The following is a 6,000-nucleotide window of genomic DNA, read 5'->3' as shown; positions in this document are numbered from 1 at the left end:
GCTTTCCATAAAAAAAATGTATTCAAATTCTGGGAGCACCTCAGTAATAGCAACACAAAATTCCTTCACTGTCAGATACTTTGTGAAGCAACACTAAATCCTGCAAAGAAGCTTCTCAGAGCCTATATTACAAACCTTATCACCAATTCTGAGCATGAATACCAATAACAGTACCTTTAAAAAGGTAGCAGTGAATATACACAACAGCAATATGTGTCCCATTGGAAAAGCTAGACAAGTCAAACTCCTAGATCCCCCATACAAACTACATGCCATACCAGCAGAATCTCTCACCTCAGTCACATGACAACCCTCATCAATTACAGAATAAAGGACCAAAAATTTGAAATTGTCCTGTATACGGCATCAGCCCTGCCCTATCCTACCCTTCCTTACCCCCCCCCCATCCACCCCTATAGCCCATAATCAACCATAACCTTCCCTACTTGTAGCCTGACATCAGTCCTACCTTACCCTTTATATGTCCCCTATAGTCTGGCATCTCTCTTGCCCTTCCCAATCTCACCATCACACACACACCCTAATGCTTACCATAATTAAATATAAAACTTTTTTCTTTTTTACATCCTGGGCAGAGCCCACCCTCACCCAGAAACCCACCAACATTAAACATTTTATTACCTGGCACTGTAAAATCATCTCCACCAAAATACCCACCAGCATTTTGCCTGGGTAGTGCAGAGCCCACCCCCATCACATAAATGTAAACATTTCTTTTCTCTCTCTTTTCAGTTTTTTTTTTTTAACCTGGGCTTGAGCTTCCTACAGACTGAGGTAAAGGTCTACTACTCCTGAGCATCTGATGGGTGTGTACAGGGCCGGTCTTAAGGCGAGGCGACCGAGGCGGCCGCATAGGGCCTCGCGCTCAGGGGGGCCCGCGCAGCGCGCCTCAGGTCGCCCCGCCCCGACCACCGCTCTCCCTCCCTCCGAACTTTGAAGTTGAACAACGCACGACGGCGACGTGGTGGGGGCGGTCCGCCCCAGATGTCAGCGGGGAGGGGGGTGCTCCGAGTCCGCTCCTGGTGCTGCTCGTCCTGTCTTTAAAAACCCAATTTGAAGCGCTGGAGTAACAGGCAGCAGCGCCTGGCGTCTGCCCTTCTACTAAAAATCTCTTCGACGACGTCATTGGGCCTTCCCACATTGAGTCCCGCCCTCCTCTGAGGTAACTTCCAATTACTGCGAGGGCGGGCGGGACTCAATGTGGGAAGGCCCAATGACGTCGTCGAAGAGATTTTTAGTAGCAGGGCAGACACGAGGCGCTGCAGCCTGTTACTCCAGCGCTTCAAATTGTTTTTTTTTTAAGGCAGTGAGGGTGGTGGGCCTGGGCGGCAGGAGAATGGAGCTGGTAGGTGGGGAGGGACTCAGATGGGAGAAGGGTGTGGGGCTTTCAGGTGGGGGGGAGGGGGTTCTCAAATGGGAAGGAGACTGAGGTGGGGAGGGGGTTCATGGATGGGAGAAGCAGAAGGGGGTGGGGAGGGGACTGGGGTTTTGGATGGGAGAGACAGGGGAGGGGGTTCTCAGATGGGAGAAGGGGACGGGTGGGGAGGAGACTGGGGTTCTTGGATGGGAGAAGGGGACTGAGGTGGAGAGGGGGTTCTTGGATGCTTGAAGGGGACGGGTGGGGAGGGGACTGGGGTTCTTGGATGGGAGAGACTGGGGAGGGGGTTCTCGAATGGGAGAAGGGGACGGGTGGGGAGCGGACTGGGGTTCGATGATGGGAGAAGGGGAGGGGGTTCTTGGATGCTTGAAGGGGACGGGTGGGGAGGGGACTGGGGTTTTTTGGATGGGAGAGACAGGGGAGGGGGTTCTCAGATGGGAGAAGGGGACAGGTGGGGAGGAGACTGGGGTTCTTGGATGGGAGAAGGGGGACTGAGGTGGAGAGGGGGTTCTTGGATGGTTGAAGGGGACGGGTGGGGAGGAGACTGGGGTTATTGGATGGGAGAAGGGGACTGGGTCTGAGAAGGGGCAATATGGAAAAATGGGGGCCATGCCTGGGGTGGTGGGAAAATGGGGTATGCGTGGGTCAGGTGGGAGAATGGTTCTGAAAAGGGGGGCCCTAATACAAGGCATGTGGATGAAGGGGGCTGGAACTGGGGGCTGAAAAGGAGGTTAGGTGGGATAAGAGGCTGGAGACTGAAAAGGGGCAGGGGCTGAAACTGGGGACTGGGGGCTGAAAAGGGGACAGGGAGAAGTGGCTGGGGGGGCTGAAGCTCGGGACTGGTGGGAGAAAAGGGCTGGGGCTGAAATGGGGGACTGGTGGGATAGTGGGGCTGGAACTGGGGGCTGAAAAAAGGGGCGGAGAGAGGGGCAGATCCTGGATGGGGGAGCAAGAGGGAGGGCAAACCCTGGATGGATGGGGAGGGAGGGCAAATGGTGGATTGAAGGAGCAGAGAGAAAGGGCAGACAGTGGATGGAAGGGATAGAAAGGGCAGACAGTGAATGGATGGGGGGAGAGAGAGAGAGGGCAGACAGGGGCACATGGTGGATGGAAGGGGCAGAGATAGAGGGCAGATGTGGATGAAAGGAGCAGGAAGAGAGGGCAGACATTGGATGGAGGGGACAGCAGAGAGGGCAGACACTGGATGGCAGAGAGAGACCGAAGACAGATGCTGGATGGAAGGAAGACAGTGAAAAGAAGATGAGGAAAGCAGAAACCAGAGGCAACAAACTGTAAATAAAATATATATTTAAATTTTTTTGCTTTAGGATAAAGTAGTATTGTAGATATGTTAATAAATGTTTATAATAGAACATGCAAACAAGGTAATCTTTTATTGGACTAATTTTAATACATTTTGGCTAACTTCGGAGAACAAAACCCCCTTCCTCAGGTCAGGATAGGATACTGTAACAGTACTATACTGTATTGACCTGAGGAAGGATGTTTTGGCCTCTGAAAGTTAAATATATTAGTTCAATAAAATGGTATTTTATTTTCTATATTTGTTTTATTTCTATTTGTTAATTTGTAAAGTGGTGATTGGTATTTGTTAGTTTTTTTTCAAATTTACATCTGCTGTCTTTATATTTTGCACAGTACTAGGGGACATTTTCTGTTTCTGTGGTGTTGCATTGTATGCAGAGTCTGGCATCTTGGAGTTTCATTTTATTTTTTGTCTAAATAGAAAGTTTATGATTACTTATTCTATAGTGGCTTAGGGGTGTATCTGTGTTTGTGAAAAAGACATGGCTTTCAGTTGGCACTGACTGCAGGATCGACAAGCCCTGGAGTTGGGGGCCTTGGAGCTCGGAGGGAGGGGTGGCGGGCCCTGGAGCTAGGGTGGGGGCGGAGTTAGGGTGGGGGCAGGGCTAGGGTGGGGCCCCATCAAATTGGTCTGCATAGGGCCCCGCACTTGCTAAGACCGGCCCTGGGTGTGTAGTCTGTGTGTACCTTGTGCAGACTGTGCTGCTAGAGGCCCAAGCTTGCAGTGCCTGTTGATCACTGCTGGCCCTGCTGGGAAAAATTATTCTGGGTCCTCCACTCATGATCCCGACTTTGCCACAGGTTTAGGGAATCCAGGTCCCAGGAGCTCTCAGTGCTGGCAGGGCACAGTCACACACACTGTCTGTCTGATGCACTGCAGGGGAGACCTGAGCAGACCAGTGTGCACAGGCTGCATTTTGGACACAAAAGAAATCAGAACTACTCAAGCATTTGTAGGATGTTAACGCTATACTTCCTGCCATGTGGGGTGGCTGAATTGTCATCTGTGACCTATGTGCTCGAATAACACATAGATAATCATCCTAATTTGCTAAACACATTGCCCCATGGGGACGTAATAGGATTAGAAAATCATAAAAGTATGTGTTATAACAAAGATTGGTTGTCTCAGAAACAACATTTCCTATGGATCGTTCACTCTGTTTATCAAGGTTTTTGGCAGCTTATTTTAAACTCTAGGGTCTCACTTTGTTTTCTACTATGCGACTGGGTGAATCCGTAGCTTCCTGTAACCACAGATCATTTTCTTATGAGCTTTAAAAAGTACAGTGAAATTTTGAGTGCAGTTAAAACCTGTTATTCTTTCTACCAAATACAAAGTTACCTAAACTAAAAACACTGCCGTTTTTCAAAGGCAGGGGAAGGGTTAGAGTTACCAGCATGCAGCAACCACACCCACTATGATAAAGACACACTGAGATGCAGATTGCCCAGCCCTGGATTACAAATAGGCCACTTCACACTGCTAGTACCAGCCCTCCCCTCGCAGGTGCCTGCCGATTGCTTTGTCAGCAGTAAATCTGGATCCTTGATGTGAAATCTTATGCCATTCCTCTTTTCTTTGAAAACCCAGTATGGATGCCAAAATTTTCACTTAGCATCGCAAAGATAAAACAGTCACTCTAACCACATACTGCCTTACTGGAGCACAGGTCCCCCGCCCCGACACCCGACTTGTTCCCAAGCACCCTGCAGCAACAATAAAGCAGTTTAAGATAGCTGCTTCTATACTCAGGTTTGCACGTGGCTGAAATGCTGCTGTGTGCAGCCTAACGAGCACCTGAGAAGACAGGCACTGATTGGCGAGTTAGAGACTGGGTGGGCGTGGGCCTGATCCGAGATTGGTTCTCTAGCTACGCCCCTCAGCCATTAGAACCAGGAGACAGGAGGGAAACTCCTCATTTTTTGCCTCGGTGCCGATTGACTGACTCAGGGAGAGCTGGGAGGCGGAGCCCGATGGAATAATGAGAACCGGACGAGGAAACCGAGAGTGAGCTGCTGACGCCTAAAAAGGCAGGCACCGATTGGCGGGTCAGAGAGACTGGGCGGGCCTGTGCTGAGATTGGGTGGGCCTGGGCCCACCCAGGCCCACCCGTAGCTACGCCCCTGCTACGAATGCTGGCTCCTCCCACGACCAAATGGTTTGGATTTGGTCGTTTCTGAGATGGGCATCCTCAGTTTTCATTATCACTGAAAATCGGGGACGACCATCTCTAAAGACAACCATCTCTAAGGTCGACTTAAATGTTGAGATTTGGGCGTCCCCGACCGTATTATCGAAACGAAAGATGGACGCCCATCTTGTTTTGATAATATGGGTTTCCCCGCCCCTTCACAGGGACGTCCTGCGAGGACGTCCTCGGGCGCCCCTCCACGCCAACCAGGATGCACCTCTGTGGGACAGCAATTTGCAAAACCAGAGCACTGCATCAATAGTTTTATGATAAGAGTATTAAAAGGACATTTTAAAAACAATCCAGGAACATATGAACTTTGAAGTCAAAATGATGAAATATTTTGACACCCACCAGACAGAACTTAATAAAGATCTGGGTTTTCTATTCCATTATAAACCATAAAATTATACTGTTTTGTCATATTCTTATCACCCACCCATCATGTTCAGCACTGGGTACGCCTGGTAGCGCTATACAAATGTTATTAGTAGTAGTAGTAGTATTCCTGTCTCTCACCTATCCAGCTCTCCCTGTTTCTCACTTAACTCACCCCACCCTCTTCCTATGAGACTGTCATCAGAATGCTTTTGTGTTTCACCTATATATTCTGATATTTGTCAACATTTGCTCAGTTCCGATCTGAAGAAGGGTTACCTTTGAAAGCTAATCAAAAAATGTATTTAGTCTAATAAAAAAAGGTATCATCTTATTTTCTATTCTCTGTTTTGCTTTATTTCTATTTATTACCTTTAAGAGTGGGACTGTCTTTTTGTGTCTGGTGTACAGCGCTGCATATGCCTTGTAGCGCTATAGAAATGATAAATAGTAGTAGTAGTAGTAGACTAACACAGCTACCACACCACTTTACTCAACAGGAAGGAATATACCAGATAATAGTTGATGGAATCAGGCATGAAATTTAAAGAAGTGTTTAACCATATTATCTTGGTTTTTTTCTTTATTGAGGTACTATCTTAGCTACTTTTTCAAGTGTCTCAGAAAAAAATAGAGTATTAATACATTTCTTTAGAAATGTTAACATTTTCCGAAGACAAGCAGGATGTGATATTCCTACTG

Source organism: Microcaecilia unicolor, chromosome 5 (genome assembly GCF_901765095.1).
Source record: "Microcaecilia unicolor chromosome 5, aMicUni1.1, whole genome shotgun sequence".
Taxonomy (NCBI): domain Eukaryota; kingdom Metazoa; phylum Chordata; class Amphibia; order Gymnophiona; family Siphonopidae; genus Microcaecilia; species Microcaecilia unicolor.
Note: the sequence above shows the minus strand (reverse complement) of the source record.